This window comes from Artemia franciscana, chromosome 8 (assembly GCF_032884065.1).
Source record: "Artemia franciscana chromosome 8, ASM3288406v1, whole genome shotgun sequence".
Taxonomy (NCBI): Eukaryota; Metazoa; Arthropoda; class Branchiopoda; order Anostraca; family Artemiidae; genus Artemia; species Artemia franciscana.
This window is the reverse complement of record NC_088870.1, coordinates 42,417,595-42,435,200: the sequence shown is the minus strand read 5'-3', so window position 1 is coordinate 42,435,200 and position 17,606 is coordinate 42,417,595. Positions and strand designations below refer to the sequence as shown.

At 34.7% G+C, this 17,606-nt stretch overlaps 1 protein-coding gene across 4 annotated transcripts in view; it reads left to right on the top strand.

The window, feature by feature from the left end:
* Positions 1-17,606, top strand: part of LOC136030451 (sodium/nucleoside cotransporter 1-like) — a 91,027-nt gene that overhangs the window by 25,731 nt on the left and 47,690 nt on the right. The gene's annotated exons all lie outside the window — the stretch shown is intronic.

The following is a 17,606-nucleotide window of genomic DNA, read 5'->3' as shown; positions in this document are numbered from 1 at the left end:
CAAGAGTCGGTAAACCTGACAATCTATTTATATGCACAGACAATGGGACAGCGAAGAATGTTGTATATTCGCAAGTTTTACGTAGTTAAAAACATATATATATATCTATATATATAAAAATAAGTTGTCTGTCTGTCTGTGGATCAGGTGACGTCATGTTTCTGTGTTGACTGACGTCATGAAATTAGTTGTCGTCATTTTTGCTTTGACGGTGACATCATTAACGGTATTTAAGACATTTGTTCACGGAAAAATGTTTAATTGTAAAATGACTGAAGAACCTACAATGGCAACAGCCGAGGAAGCTGCTCAAAGAGTTTATGCCAAAAAACTTGCTGATGATAGAGAAAGTAAGAAAAGAAAGCGTTCCGAGGAATCACAAGAACAGCAAGAAAACAGGCTTGCGGCTAAAGAACGCAAAACCGCGCAGTTAGATGAAAATCCACCTGGACAGCGAGAGTCAAAACATATCAAAACTGAAAATGATAGCGATGATGATTGGGTTTGGGATTTTGACTTGGATAAGGTCATCAATGCCTACCAGATTTAAGTTAAAAAAACAAAGGTTCGTCGATATGTACTTCATAGTGACGCTGAAAAATAAAGAAGAAAAAGAAAACTGAAAAAAGAAAAAAGGTAAAAAAACTAAAAAAAAACTAAAAAGAAAAAACACTCAAAGAGAAATTACAGACCGGGACACAAATGACGACCGAGACAGAGGGAATATAAGTGACGACCGGGAACCTCAAAGAGAAATTACAGACTGGGACACCCGGACACAAATCACGACCGGGACACAGGGAATATAAATGACGACCGGGACACAGGGATTGTTCGAATAGAAATTACAGACCGGGGCACCGGGACACAAATGACGACTGGGACACCGGGACACAGGGAATATAAATGACGAACGGGACACTCAAAGAGAAATTACAAACTGGGACACCGGGACACAAATGACGACCGGGACACAGGGAATATAAATGACGACCGGGACACAGGGACACATCATTAGAATAATGAGGTATAGATCTGAATACGGATTGTTTTTCCCATGGACAATTATATGTTGCAGGTTCAAGAGTCAGTAAACCTGACAATCTATTTATATGCACAGTCAATGGGACAGCGAAGAATGTTGTATATTCGCATGTTTTACGTAGTTAAAAACATATATTTATATCTATCTCTATTCACAGGTGGGACACAGGGACATAACTACAATGGCGCGTAACTAATATGGCGCGTAACGACTTACGCGCGCGGGGGGGCTTGGGGGGCGCGAAGCGCCCCACCAACAGCTAGTATATATATATATATATATATATATATATATATATATATATATATATATATATATATATATATATATATATATATATATATATATATATATATATATATATATACTAGCTGTTGGGGTGGCGCTTCGCGCCACCCCAACACCTAGTTGGTGGGGGCGCTTCGAGACCCCCCCAAGCCCCCCCCGCGCGCGTAAGTCGTTACGCGCCATAATAGTTACGCGCCATTGTAGTTGTGTCCCTATGTCCCACCTGTGAATATAGATAGATATATATATATATATATATATATATATATATATATATATATATATATATATATATATATATATACGGTTTTAACTACGTAAAACTTGCGAATATACAACATTCTTTGCTGTCCCATTGTCTTTGCATATAAATAGATTGTCAGGTTTACCGACTCTTGAACATGCAACATATAATGGTCCATGGGGAAAACAATCTGTATTCAGATCTATACCTCATGATTCTAATGATTGCCCTTGAGCTTTGTTGATGGTGATTGCTAATCGACCATTCCCTGTCCCGGTGTCCCGGTTGTCATTTATATCCCCCTGTTTCCCCCGGTGTCCCCGTTGTAGTTGTGTCCCTGTGTCCCGGTCGTCATTTATATTCCCTGTGTCCCGTTCGTCATTTGTATCCCGGTGTCCCGGTCTGTATATACATTCGTTTTTTAGTTTTGTTTTTCTCCTTTATTTTTTTCCTTTTTTTTTCTTTTTTAGCTTATTTAGATTTTTAGATTTTTTAGTTTTTTTATTAGTTTTTAGTTTTTTTTTCTTTTTAGTTTTTTTGTCCCGGTCGTCATTTATATCCCCCTGTTTCCCCCGGTGTCCCCGTTGTAGTTGTGTCCCTGTGTCCCGGTCGTCATTTATATTCCCTGTGTCCCGGTCGTCATTTGTATCCCGGTGTACCGGTCTGTATATACATTCGTTTTTTAGTTTTGTTTTTCTCCTTTATTTTTTTCCTTTTTTTTTTCTTTTTTAGTTTATTTAGATTTTTAGATTTTTTAGTTTTTTTATTAGTTTTTAGTTTTTTTTTTCTTTTTAGTTTTTTTGTAGTTTTTACCTTCTTTTTAGTTTTGTTAGTTTTTTTTTTTACTTATGTCCTGGTCGTCATTTATACTCCCTGTGTCCCGGTGCTTTGTTGATTGCTAATCGAACATTCCTTTTGTCCTGGTCGCTTTCTCTTTGAGTGTCATCATTTATTTTTTTCTTTTTTAGTTCTTTTAGTTTTTACCTTTTTTAGTTTTTTTTAGTTTTTTAGATGAAAATTTTTTTTAGTTTTTTCCTTTTTTTCTTTTTAGTTTTTTATTGGTTTTTACCTTTATTTTAGCTTATTTTTCAGTTTTTTCCTTTTTTTTAGTTTTTTTTTATTTTTTATTTTTTTTAGTTTTTTACCTTTTTTTAGTTTTTTTAGTTTTCTTAGTTTTTTTAGTTTTTTAGCTTTTTTACTTTTTTTATTAGTTTTTAGTTTTTTTGTAGTTTTTGCCTTTTTTTAGTTTTTTCAGTTTTTTTTTTAGTTTTTTATTGGTTTTTACCTTTATTTTAGCTTATTTTTCAGTTTTTTTCCTTTTTTTTAGTTTTTTTAGTTTTTAGTTTTTTTAGTTTTTTACCTTTTTTTAGTTTTTTTAGTTTTTTTAGTTTTTTAGCTTTTTTATTTTTTTATTAGTTTTTAGTTTTTTTGTAGTTTTTGCCTTTTTTTTAGTTTTTTTTAGTTTTTTAGCTTTTTTATTAGTTTTTAGTTTTTTTTGTAGTTTTTGCCTTTTTTTAGTTTTTTTAGTTTTTTAGCTTTTTTATTTTTTTTATTAGTTTTTAGTTTTTTTTGTAGTTTTTGCCTTTTTTTAGTTTTTTCAGTTTTGACGTCACCTGATCCAGTTTTTTTCAGGTGACGTCACCTGATCCACGATCCACAGATCCACAGACAACTTATTTTTATATATATAGATAGTTTTTTTTTTTACTTATGTCCTGGTCGTCATTTATACTCCCTGTGTCCCGGTGCTTTGTTGATTGCTAATCGAACATTCCTTTTGTCCTGGTCGCTTTCTCTTTGAGTGTCGTCATTTATTTTTTTCTTTTTTAGTTCTTTTAGTTTTTACCTTTTTTAGTTTTTTTTTAGTTTTTTAGATGAAAATTTTTTTTAGTTTTTTCCTTTTTTTCTTTTTAGTTTTTTATTGGTTTTTACCTTTATTTTAGCTTATTTTTCAGTTTTTTCCTTTTTTTTAGTTTTTTTTATTTTTTATTTTTTTTAGTTTTTTACCTTTTTTTAGTTTTTTTAGTTTTTTAGTTTTTTAGCTTTTTTACTTTTTTTATTAGTTTTTAGTTTTTTTTGTAGTTTTTGCCTTTTTTTAGTTTTTTCATTTTTTTTTTAGTTTTTTATTGGTTTTTACCTTTATTTTAGCTTATTTTTCAGTTTTTTCCTTTTTTTTAGTTTTTTTTAGTTTTTAGTTTTTTTTTAGTTTTTTACCTTTTTTTAGTTTTTTTAGTTTTTTTAGTTTTTTAGTTTTTTTATTTTTTTTATTAGTTTTTAGTTTTTTTTGTAGTTGTTGCCTTTTTTTAGTTTTTTTAGTTTTTTCAGTTTTTTTTTTAGTTTTTTATTGGTTTTTACCTTTATTTTAGCTTATTTTTCAGTTTTTTCCTTTTATTTAGTTTTTTTTAGTTTTTAGTTTTTTTTAGTTTTTTACCTTTTTTTAGTTTTTTTAGTTTTTTAGTTTTTTAGCTTTTTTATTTTTTTATTAGTTTTTAGTTTTTTTTGTAGTTGTTGCCTTTTTTTAGTTTTTTTAGTTTTTTAGCTTTTTTATTAGTTTTTAGTTTTTTTTGTAGTTTTTGCCTTTTTTTAGTTTTTTTAGTTTTTTAGCTTTTTTTTTTTTTTTATTAGTTTTTAGTTTTTTTTGTAGTTTTTGCCTTTTTTTAGTTTTTTCAGTTTTGACGTCACCTGATCCAGTTTTTTCAGGTGACGTCACCTGATCCATCCACAGATCCACACACAGACAACTTATTTTTATATATATAGATATAATCTGGCGTAACGGACAGACAACTTATTTTTATATATATAGATATATATATATATATATATATATATATATATATATATATATATATATATATATATATATATATATATATATATATATATATATTCACAGGTGGGACATAGGGACACAACTACAATGGTGCGTAACTAATATGGCGCGTAACGACTTACGTGCGCGTGGGGGCTTGGGGGGACGCGAAGCGCCCCCACCAACTAGGTGTTGGGGTGGCGCGAAGCACCACCCCAACAGCTAGTATATCTATCTATATACAAATAAGTTGTCTGTCTGTCTGTCTATCTGTCGAGTGATGTAATGTCATCATGTGTCATGAAGTTAGTTGTCGTCATGTTTGTTATGACGATGACGTCATTAAAAGTATTTAAAAAAATCGTTCAAAGACAAATTTTTAATTATAAGAAGATCGTGGACGGAAAAATGTTTAATTGTAAAATGATTGAAGAACCTACAGAACCTACGAGGAAGCTGCTCAAAGAGTCTATGCCAAAAAACTTGCGGCTGATAGAGAAAGTAAGAAAAGAAAGCGTGCCGAGGAATCACAAGAACAGCAAGAAAACAGGCTTGCGGCTAAAGAACGCAAAACCGCGCAGTTAGATGAAAATCCACCTGGACAGCGAGAGTCAAAACATATCAAAACCGAAAATGATAGCGATGATGATTGGGTTTTGGATTTTGACTTGGATAGGGTAATCAATGCCTACCAGATTTTAGTTTAAAAAAAACAAAGGTTCGGCGATAGGTATTTTTTAAAACTGAAAAAACATAAACGGTAAAAAACTAAAAAAAAGAAAAAGAAAAAACACTCAAAGAGAAATTACAGACCGGGACATAAATGACGACCGGGACAGAGGGAATATAAATGAAAACCTGTCAGTCTATTTATATAGACAGACAATGTGACAGCAAAGAATGTTGTATATTCGCAAGTTTTACGTGGTTAAAAATCTATATCTATATATATAAAAATAAGTTGTCTGTCTGTCAAGTGGCGTCGTGTTTGTCCGCATATGACATCTGAATTAATTTCATCATATACCAATTCAAAAACGAATGTATTCAAGCCGATGTAGCTGAGTTGGTAAGGCGTTATGTTCCAGGTTATAGGTTCAAGAGGTTCCAGGTTCGAACCTTGGCTTAAAAAAAGGTAAAAACTACAAAAAAACTAAAAACTAATAAAAAAAACTAAAAAGGCTAAAAACAAAAAAAAACAAAAAAAAATTAAAAAATGGTGAAAAACTAAAAAAATAAAAACTAAACAGAAGAAAACTAAAAAAAAAGAAAAAAAAACTGAAAAATGAAGCAGAAAAAGAAAACTAAAAAAATATAAATAAAAATATAAAAAAACTAAAAAAGGTAAATACTACAAAAAAAACTAAAAAAAAAGAAAAAAACTAAAAAAGCTAAAAAAAGATAAAAACCAAAAGAAAACTAAAAAGAAAAAAGGAAAAAAACAAAAAATTATTTCATCATATACCAATTCAAAAACGAATGTATATACAGACCGGGACACCAGGACACAAATGACGACCGGGACACAGGGAATATAAATTGACGACCGGGATACTCAAAGAGAAATTACAGACTGGGACAGCGGGACACAAATGACGACCGGGACACAAATGACGACCGGGACACAGGGAATATAAATGACGACCGGGACACAGGGACAAAACTACAACGGGGATGCCGGGGCGGGGGTTAGAGGGAGATATATAAATGACGACGGGGACACAGGGAATGTTCGATTAGCAATCACCATCAACAAAGCTCAAGGGCAATCATTAGAATCATGAGGTATAGATCAGAATACGGATTGTTTTTCCCATGGACAATTATATGTTGCATGTTCAAGAGTCGGTAAACCTGACAATCTTTTTATATGCACAGACAATGGGACAGCGAAGAATGTTGTATATTCGCAAGTTTTACGTTGTGAAAAACATATATCTATATATATAAAAATAAGTTGTCTGTGTGTGGATCTGTGGATCTGTGGATCAGGTGACGTCATGTTTGTCCGCATATGACGTCTGAATTATTTCACACTAATACAAAAGAAGAAAAAAACTAAAAAAGGTAAAAACTACAAAAAAAACTAAAAAGAAAAAAAATAAAAAAGCTAAAAAACTAAAAAAAACTAAAAAAAGGTAAAAATCTAATAACTAAAAAAAAACTGAAAAAAATAAAAAAAGGCAAAAACTACAAAAAAAATAAAAACTAATAAAAAAACTAAAAAAGCTAAAAAACTAAAAAAACTAAAAAAAACTAAAAAAGGTAAAAAACTAAAAAAAACTAAAAACTAAATAAGAAAAAAACTAAAAAAAAGGAAAAAACTGAAAAATAAAAGAGAAAAAGAAAACTAAAAAAATATGAATAAATATATATAAAAATAAGTTGTTTGTGGGTTATGTCTGTCTGTCTGTCTGTCGAGTGACGTCGTGTTTGTCCGCATATGACGTCTGAATTATTTCACTCTAATACAAAAGAAGAAAAAAAACTAAAAAAGGTAAAAACTACAAAAAAAACTAAAAAGAAAAAAAAATAAAAAAGCTAAAAAACTAAAAAAAACTAAAAAAAGGTAAAAAACTAAAAACTAAAAAAACTGAAAAAACTAAAAAAAGGCAAAAACTAAAAAAAAAACTAAAAACTAATAAAAAAACTAAAAAAGCTAAAAAACTAAAAAAACTAAAAAAACTAAAAAAAGGTAAAAAACAAAAAAAACTAAAAACTAAAAAAGAAAAAACTAAAAAAAAGGAAAAAACTGAAAAATAAGAGAAAAAGAAAACTAAAAAATATTAATAAATATAAAAAATATAAATATAAATATAATATAAATTAGCAATCAACAAAGCACCGAGACACAAATGACGACCGGGACACAGGGAGTATAAATGACGACCAGGACATAAGTAAAAAAAAAAAACTAAAAAAACTAAAAAAATGGTAAAAACTACAAAAAAACTAAAAACTAATAAAAAAACTAAAAAATCTAAAAATCTAAATAAACTAAAAAAGAAAAAAAAGAAAAAGGGAAAAAAATAAAGGAGAAAAACAAAACTAAAAAACGAATATATATACAGACCGGGACACCGGGATACAAATGACGACCGGGACACAGGGAATATAAATGACGACCGGGACACAGGGACACAACTACAATGGGGACGCCGGGGGGCACAGGGGGATATAAATGACGACCGGGACACCGGGACACAAGGAATATAAATGACGCCCGGGACACTCAAAGAGAAATCACTGACTGGAACACCGGGACACAAATGACGACCGGGACACAGGGAATATAAATGACGACCAGGACACAGGGACATAACTACAAAGGGGACGCCGGGGTGCACAGGGGGATATATAAATGACGATGGCGACTCAGGGAATGGTCGATTAGCAATCACCATCAACAAAGCTCAAGGGCAATCATTAGAATCATGAGGTATAGATCTGAATACGGATTGTTTTCCCATGGACCATTATATGTTGCATGTTCAAGAGTCGGTAAACCTGAAAATCTATTTATATGCACAGACAATGGGACAGCAAAGAATGTCTTATATTCGCAAGTTTTACGTAGTTAAAAACATATATATATATATATATATATATATATATATATATATATATATATATATATATATATATATTCACAGGTGGGACATAGGGACACAACTACAATGGCGCGTAACTAATATGGCGCGTAACGACTTACGCGCGCGGGGGGGCTTGGGGGGGGGGGGGTGCGAAGCGCCCCCACCAACTAGGTGTTGGGGTGGCGCGAAGCGCCACCCCAACAGCTAGTCTATATATATAAATAAGTTGTTTGTCCGTGTGTCTGTCTACTGTCGTCATGTTTGTGTGTCGACTGACGTCATGTTTGTCGACTGACGTCATTATAAGGATTGAGCTGTATGTCGTCATGAAGTTGTTTGTCGTCTGACGTCATGTTTGTCGACTGACGAAACTACAGACCGGGACACCGGGACACAAATGACGACCGGGACACAGGGAATATAAATGACGACCGAGACACATAATATACCAATTCAAAAACGAATGTATTAAAGCCGAAGTAGCTGAGTTGGTAAAGCGTTATGTTCCAGGTCCGAGAGGTTCTAGGTTCGAACCTTGGCCTTAGCATTAATACAAAAGAAGAAGAAAAACTAAAAAAGGTAAAAACTACAAAAAAAACTAAAAAGAAAATACTTAAAAAAACTAAAAAAGCTAAAAAACTAAAACAAAGGTAAAAAACTAAAAAAAAACTAAAAAAAACTAAAAAAGGTAAAAACTGCAAAAAAAGCTAAAAAAAAAAACTAATAAAAAAAAATAAAAAAAATAAAAACTGAAAAAGAAAAAAAACTAAAAAAGGAAAAAACTGAAAAATAAAGGAGAAAAAGAAAACTAAAAACCGAGACACAGGGAATATAAATGACGACCGGGACACTCAAAGAGAAATTACAGACTGGGACACTGGGACACAAATAACGAGCGGGAGATATAAATGACGACCGCGACAATCAAAGATAAATTACATACCGGTACACCGTGACACAAATGACGACTGGGACACCAGGACACAGGGAATATAAATGACGACTGGGACGCTCAAAGCGAAATTACAGACTGGGACACTGGGACACAAATGACGACGGGATACTGGGAATATATATGACGACCGGAACACAGGGACACAACTAAAAGGGGGAAGCCGGGGGCACAGGGGGATATATAAATGACGACGGGGACACAGGGGACGTTCGATTAGCAATCACCATCAACAAAGCTCAAGGGCAATCATTAGAATAATCAGGTATAGATCTGAATACGGATTGTTTTTCCCATGGAAAATTTTATGTTGCATGTTCAAGAGTCGGTAAACCTGCCAATATATTTATATGCACAGCCAATGGGACATCGAAAAATGTTGTATATTCGCTAGTTTTACGCAGTTAAAAATATATATATATATATATATATATATATATATATATATATATATATATATATATATATATATATATATATAAATAAGTTGTCTGTCTGTTTGTCTGTCTGTGGATCAGGTGACGTCATGTTTCTGTGTTGACTGACGTCATGAAGTTAGTTGTCGTCATTTTTGCTTTGAAGGTGACGTCATTCAAGATATTTAAGACATATGTTCACGTAGAAATCTATTAATGTTTAAGTTTACAATGACTGATGAACTTACCATGGCAAAAGCCGATGAAGATGCTCAAAGAGTCTATGCCAAAAAACTTGCTGCTGATAGAGAAAGTCAGAAAAGAAAGCGTGCCGAGGAATCAAAAGAACAGCAAGGAAACAGGCTTGAGGCTGATAAAGAAAGAAAGAACAGAAAGCGTGCCGAGGAATCAAAAGAACAGCAAGGAAACAGGCTTGAGGCTGATGGAGAAAGAAAGAACAGAAAGCGTGCCGAGGAATCAAAAGAACAGCAAGGAAACAGGCTTGAGGCTGATAGAGAAAAAAAGAACAGAAAGCGTGCCGAGGAACTACCAGAGCAACGCGGAAGCAGACTTGCTGCTAAAAGAGAAAGTGAAAAAAGAAGGCGTGCCGAGGAATTACAAGAACAGCAAGAAATCAGGCTTGCTGCTGATAGAGAAAGTTAGAAAAGAAAGCGTGCCGAGGAATCAGAGCAACCTGAAAGTTATCGCCTGGCATTCAGGTACAACCCAGTCGATGATTATAGCTTGAGTAGATGTGTTCAAATCGGGACAATGTCTAAAATTTGTCCCTATTGCAAGGCCTTGAAATTCAATGGTGAAACAATGGGAATGTGTTGCGCCTCAGGAAAAGTTAAACTTCCTCTATTGGCTGCACCACCAGAGCCATTGAAGACGAATGAATGCTTGCCTGAAAAATTCTAATTTATGGGCACACGTAAAAATATTAAAATTAACTACAAATATGCGTGTCCGATTGCAAAACGATGACTCTGGTCAAACATTTTCAGATCAATTGCTGACAATTGGAAACGGAAAGCTCCCAGTAGACTCAATTTCAGGACGTATACAACTACCTGCTGATTTCTGTAATTTAGTGACGTCCAAAAATGAATTGATTGAAAAAGTATTTCCGAATATTCTAAAAAATTATAAAAATAATAAATGGCTAAGTGAAAGAGCGATTCTCGCACCCAAAAATATAGACGTCCACGAAATCAACAATATTGTTTTGACCAAGATTTGAGACCAGGCAGTCCTTTACAAGTCAGTCGACACAGTTTTGGAACCAAATGAAGCGGTTAATTATCCATCTGAATTTTTAAATTCCATAAATCTTTCAGGGTTTCAACCACACGTGCTAAAACTAAAAATAGGCGTACCAATAATACTTTTAAGAAATATAAATGTTCGCATGTTCGAGGGTCGGTAAACCTGACAATCTATTTATATGCAGCGACAATTGGACAGCGAAGAATGTTGTATATTCGCAAGTTTTACGCAGTTAATTTGTATTGTATCTATCTATCTATCTATCTATATAAAAACGAGTTGTGTGTATGCATGTTTGTTTGTTTGTAAAAAGAGCGTTTGCATATGATGTCATTATTAGTACATACGGCTTTGTATATGCAGAGACAATGGGAAAGCCAAGAATGTTGTATATTCGCAATTTTTACGTAGTTTAACTCCTGCAGACGAAATGAATGCTTGCCTAAAAAATTCTAATTTATGGGCACACGTAAAAATATTAAAATTAACTACAAATAAAAGTGTCCCATTGCAAAACGATGACTCTGGTCAAACAGTAGACTCAATTTCAGGACGTATACAACTACCTGGTGATTTCTGTAATTTAGTGACGTCCAAAAATGAATTGATTGAAAAGTATTTCCGAATATTCTAAAAAATTATAAAAATAATAAATGGCTAAGTGATAGAGCGATTCTCGCACCCAAAAATACAAACGTCCACGAAATCAACAATATTGTTTTGACCAAGATTCGAGACCAGGCAGTCCTTTACAAGTCAGTCTACACAGTTTTGGAACCAAATGAAGCGGTTAATTATCCATCTGAATTTTTAAATTCCATAGATCCTTCAGGGTTTCCACCACACGTGCTACAACTAAAAATAGGCGTACCAATAATACTTTTAAGAAATATCAACCCACCAAAGCTTTGCAACGGCACGCGACTTGCCGTAAAAAAAAACAATGGAAAACCTAAAAGAGGCCACAATCTTGACAGGGCCTTTTGAGGGTGAGGCTGTTCTTATTCCTCGCATTCCCATGATTCCAACGGATCTGCTTTTTCAATTTAAAAGATTGCAATTCCCAATTCGATTAGCATTTGCAATCACCATTAACAAAGCTCAAGGTCAATCATTAGAAAAATGTGGTATAGATCTTAATACTGATTGTTTTTCCCATGGACAATTGTACGTTGCATGTTCGAGGGTCGGTAAACCTGACAATGTATTTATATGCAGCGACAATTGGACAGCGAAGAATGTTGTATATTCGCAAGTTTTACGCAGTTAATTTGTATTGTATCTATCTATATATCTATCTATATAAAAACGAGTTGTGTGGATGCATGTTTGTTTGTTTGTAAAAAGAGCGTTTGCATATGACGTCATTATTAGTACATACGGCTTTGTATATGCACAGACAATGGGAAAGCCAAGAATGTTGTTTATTCGCAATTTTTACGTAGTTTGAAACACATATATAAATCTATCTATATTCACAGGTGGGACACAGGGACACAACTACAATGGCACATAACTAATATGGCGCGTAACGACTTACGCGCGCGGGGGGGCTTGGGGGGGGCGCGAAGCGCCCCACCAACTAGGTGTTGGGGTGGCGCGAAGCGCCACCCCAATATATATATATATATATATATATATATATATATATATATATTTATATATATATATATATATATATATATATCTTTCTATATTCACAGGTGGGACACAGGGACACAACTACAATGGCGCGTAACGACTAACGCGCGCGAGGGGGATTGGGGGGCGCGAAGCACCCCCACAAACTGATAGGAAGTTTGTGGAAGGAAGCATCCCCAACAGCTAGTATATATATATATATATATATATATATATATATATATATATATATATATATATATATATACATACATATATATATATATATATATATATATATATATCTATATTCACAGGTGGGACACAGGAACACAACTATAATGGCACGCAACTAATATGGCGCGTAACGACTTACACGCGCGGGGGGGCGCAAAGCGCCCCCACCAACTTGGTGTTGGGGTGGTGCGAAGCGCCACCCCAACAGCTAGTCTATATATAAAAATAAGTTGTCTGTCTGTCTATCTGTCGAGTGACGTCATTATAAGATTTAGCTGTATGTCGTCATGAAGTTAGTTGTCGTCATGTTTGTTATGACGATGACGTCATTAAAAGTATTTAAGACAATTGTTCAAAGACAAATTTTTAATTGTAAGAAGATCGTGGACGGAAAAATGTTTAATTGTAAAATGACTGAAGAACCTACAATGGCAACAGCCGAGGAAGCTGCTCAAAGAGTCTATGCCAAAAAACTTGCGGCTGATAGAATCACAAGAACAGCAAGAAAACAGGCTTGCGGCTAATAGAGAAAGTAAGAAAAGAAAGCATGCCAAGGAATCACAAGAACAGCAAGAAAACAGGCTTGCGGCTGATAGAGAAAGTAAGAAAAGAAAGCGTGCCGAGGAACCACAACAACAGTGTGAAAACAGGCTTGCGGCTGATAGAGAAAATAAGGAAAGAAAGCGTGCCGAGGAATCACAAGAACAGCAAGAAAACAGGCTTGCGGCTGACAGAGAAAGTAAGAAAAGAAAACGTGCCGAGGAATCACAAGAACAGCATAAAAACAGGCTTGCGGCTGATAGAGAAAGTAAGAAAAGAAAGCGTGCCGAGGAATCACAAGAGCAACCTGAAAATTATCGCCTGGCATTCAGGTACAGCCCAGTCGATGATTATAGCTTGAGTAGATGTGTTCAAATCGGGAATATGTCTAAAATGTGTCCCTATTGCAAGGCCTTGAAATTCAATGGTGAAACAATGGGAATGTGTTGCGCCTCAGGAAAAGTTAAATTTCCTCTACTGGCTGCACCATCAGAGCCATTGAAGACTTTGCTTACTGGAACTACGTTAGAATCTAAGAGTTTTTTTTATCACAGATCAGAAAATTTAACTCATGTTTACAAATGACGTCGTTTGGTGCCCAAATCGAAAATCCAGATCAATTTATGCCTACTTTCAAAGTAAAAGGGCAAATTTATCATAGAGCAGGGTCCCCTCTACCGTTCTCAGGCGATAATCATAAATTTTTACAATTGTAGTTCATCAGTGATAGAAAATCTAAATTGACTGCACGTTGCGAAATTTCTCCCGACTATGAAAGGACAATCGTTTCCCAATTGCAACATCTTTTCCACGAAAATAATAATTTAGTGCGTCTGTTCAAAACAGCCATCAATTTGATGCCTACTGATACGCATAAAATTGTTATTTCCGCTGACAAAATGCCTCCTGGCCTACATATGCGTAGATACAATGCTCCAACTATCGACGAAGTGGCAATCGTTATGGTCGGTGATCATTTTTCATCTCGAGATATTATTCTTCATAAGCGAAACGCTCAGTTGGTAAGAATTGCTGAAACTCATCGATGCTACGATGCCCTACAATATCCTATTATACTTTGGGATGGAGCCGACGGCTATCACTTTAATATTAAATTGATAAATCCAGCCACTAACAAAGAAATGAATAAGAAATGCAGTGCAATTCATTATTATTCCTATAGACTAATGATTCGGCAGGATGAAGACAATTATATTTTAAAATGCCGTCAATTGTTTCACCAATACATCGTTGATATGTATGCAAAAATTGAATCAGAACGTTTGCTATTTATCCTTCTGAATCAGACCAAGCTCCGCTCTGAACAATACATTCATTTGCGAGATGCAGTTGTAAATGACGGTAATACCAGAAACGTTGGAAGATTAACGATTTTACCTTCGTCATATGCTGGCAGTCCCCGTCATATGCATGAATGTGCTCAAGATGCTATTGCGTATGTTCGTCTCTATGGTCGTCCAGATTTATTTATTACATTTACATACAATCAATCTTGGGACGAGATACAGCAGCTTTTACTTCGAGGACAATCGGCGGTTCATAGACATGACATTACGGCCCGTGTCTTCCGGCAAAAGTTGAAATCATAAACTACATAGTAAAATTTGAAGTGTTTGGGTCAGTGCGATGCTGGATGTACTCAGTGGAATGGTAAAAACGAGGATTGCCACACGCACATATACTAATCTGGCTACATTATAAAATTACTTCTAATGAAATTGATGATGTGATTTCCGCTGAAATACCCGATGAAAATGTCAATAATTGTTGTAAAAAATATGATACATGGACCTTGCGGTGCACTGAACGAAAAATCACCATGCATGGCCAAAGGAAGGTGCACAAAGCAATATCCTCGACTTTTAGTACCCAACATAATTACTGGCAATGATGGTTACCCACAATATAGAAGAAGATCTACTGAAGATGGCGGTAAAACAGCAATAATAAAGAAGCGTAACGGTGCCACCATCGAAGTAGATAACCAGTGGGTTGTTCCATATTCCCCTTTATTATCAAAAACATTTAATGCACACATAAACGTTGAATACTGTAACTCCGTAAAGGCAATCAAATACATATGTAAATACGTCAACAAAGGCAGTGACATGGCAGTTTTTGGCTTGCAGTTCGAAATCAGTGATATTGACGAAATCGTACAATATCAGGCTGGAAGATATATAAGCAGTAATGAAGCTGTTTGGCGAATTCCTTCATTTCCGATACATGAACGTAGTCCAGCTGTTGTTCACTTAGCGGTACATTTACAGAATGGTCAACGTGTTTATTTTTCGGAATCCAACATGTAACAAAGATCCCTGAATCCACCGGATACAACGTTAACTGCTTTCTTTTCGCTATGCAAAAATTATTCTTTTGCAAAAAAAATGCTGTATACTGAAGTGCCTTCGTATTACACGTGGAATACTAAAAATAAAGTATTTGAACGTCGAAAACAGGGTAAGTCAGTCGACGGCCAACCTACCATCTTCAAGAAAACCACGATAGGAAGACTCTACACCGTTCACCCCAATCAACATGAATGCTTCTTTCTACGCCTGATTTTGATGAATGTACTCGGTCCGACGTCCTTTGAGTATTTGAGAACTGTAAACGGTACTATACATGACACTTTATGACACTACAGCTCTGAATTTATTGGAGAATGACCAACACTGGGATAACTGCATTAATGACGCGTGCGAAACGTCAACTCCAAGTCAAATTTGTGCATTGTTTGGAATCATACTAACAACTTGCTCTCCTTCAGCTCCTACAGAGTTATGGGAAAAATATAAATCGAAAATGTCCGAAGATATACTCCATCGAGAACGGTTAGAGACGTCAGATATGACTTTTGATTTTATATCAGAAATTTATAACTACACTTTAGTTATTATAGAAGATTTGTGCGTATGTATGGCAAACAAACCTCTTCAGGATTTGGGAATGCCTTCACCTAATCGTACCGCTGCTGTTTCGACATGTGTAGAATTGGATCGTGAACAAAGCTACAGTACGAGTGATCTATTGTCGTATGTACAAAATAACATTTCCAAGTTAACGTTGGAACAAAAAGATATTTATGATACGATAATGCATTGTGTTTATAACAACGTTGGAGAAATTTTCTTTTTGGATGCGCCAGGAGGTACTGGTAAAACGATTGTGATAAAACTGATTCTGGCATCAATTCGATCAAAAAATGATATAGCGTTGGCAATTGCGTCGTCCGGAATAGCCGCAACGTTGCTGCCTGTTGGAAGAACTGCTCATTCCGCTTTGAAATTGCCTCTGAATTTGCATTCTACAGAAACTCCCACGTGCAATATTTCCAAATGATCTGGGATGGGTAAAGTATTGCAGCAATGCAAACTTATTATTTGGGACGAGTGCATAATGGCGCACAAAAAATCGCTCGAGGCTCTGGATCAATGTTTGAAAGATTTGCGAGGGAATTCGAAACCCTTTGGCAGCACATTAATATTGCTTGCGGGAGATTTCAGGCAAACATTACCTATAATACCTAGATCAACCCCTGCAGACGAAATGAATGCTTGCTTGAAAAATTCTAATTTATGGGCACACGTAAAGACATTAAAATTAGCTACAAATATGCGTGTCCGATTGCAAAACGATGACTCTGGTCAAATATTTTCAGATCAATTGGTGGCAATTGGAAACGGAAAGCTCCCAGTAGACTCAATTTCAGGACTTATACAACTACCTGCTGAATTCTGTAATTTAGTGACGTCCAAAAATGAATTGATTGACATTTCCGAATATTCTAAACTATTATAAAAATAATAAATGGCTAAGTGAAAGAGTGATCTAGCACCCAAAAATATAGACGTCCACGAAATCAACAACATTGTTTTGACCAAGATTCGAGACCAGGCAGTCCTTTACAAGTCAGTCGACACAGTTTTGGAACCAAATGAGGCAGTTAATTATCCATCTGAATTTTTAAATTCCCTGGATCCTTTAGGGTTTCCACCACACGTGCTACAACTAAAAATAGGCGTACGAATAATATTATTACGTAACGTAAACCGTCCTAAGCTTTGCAATGGAACGCGACTTGCCGTAAAAAAAAAAACAACAGAAAACGTAATAGAGACAACAATCTTGACAGGACCTTTTGAGGGTGAGGCTGTTCTTATTCCTCGCATTCCCATGATTCCAACGGATCTGCCTTTTCAATTTAAAAGATTACAATTCCCAATTCGATTAGCATTTGCAATCATCATCAACAAAGCTCAAGGTCAATCTTTAGAAAATGTGGCATAGATCTTAATACTAATTGTTTTTCCCATGGACAATTGTGCGTTGCATGTTCGAGGGTCGGTAAACCTGACAATCTCTTTATATGCAGCGACAATAGGACAGCGAAGAATGTTGTATATTCGCAAGTTTTACGCAGTTATTTTGTATTGTATCTAACTATCTATCTATCTATCTATCCATATAAAAACGAGTTGTGTGTATGCATGTTTGTTTGTTTGTAAAAAGAGCGTTTGTATATGACGTCATTTTAAGTACATGAGGCTTTGTATATGCACAGACAAT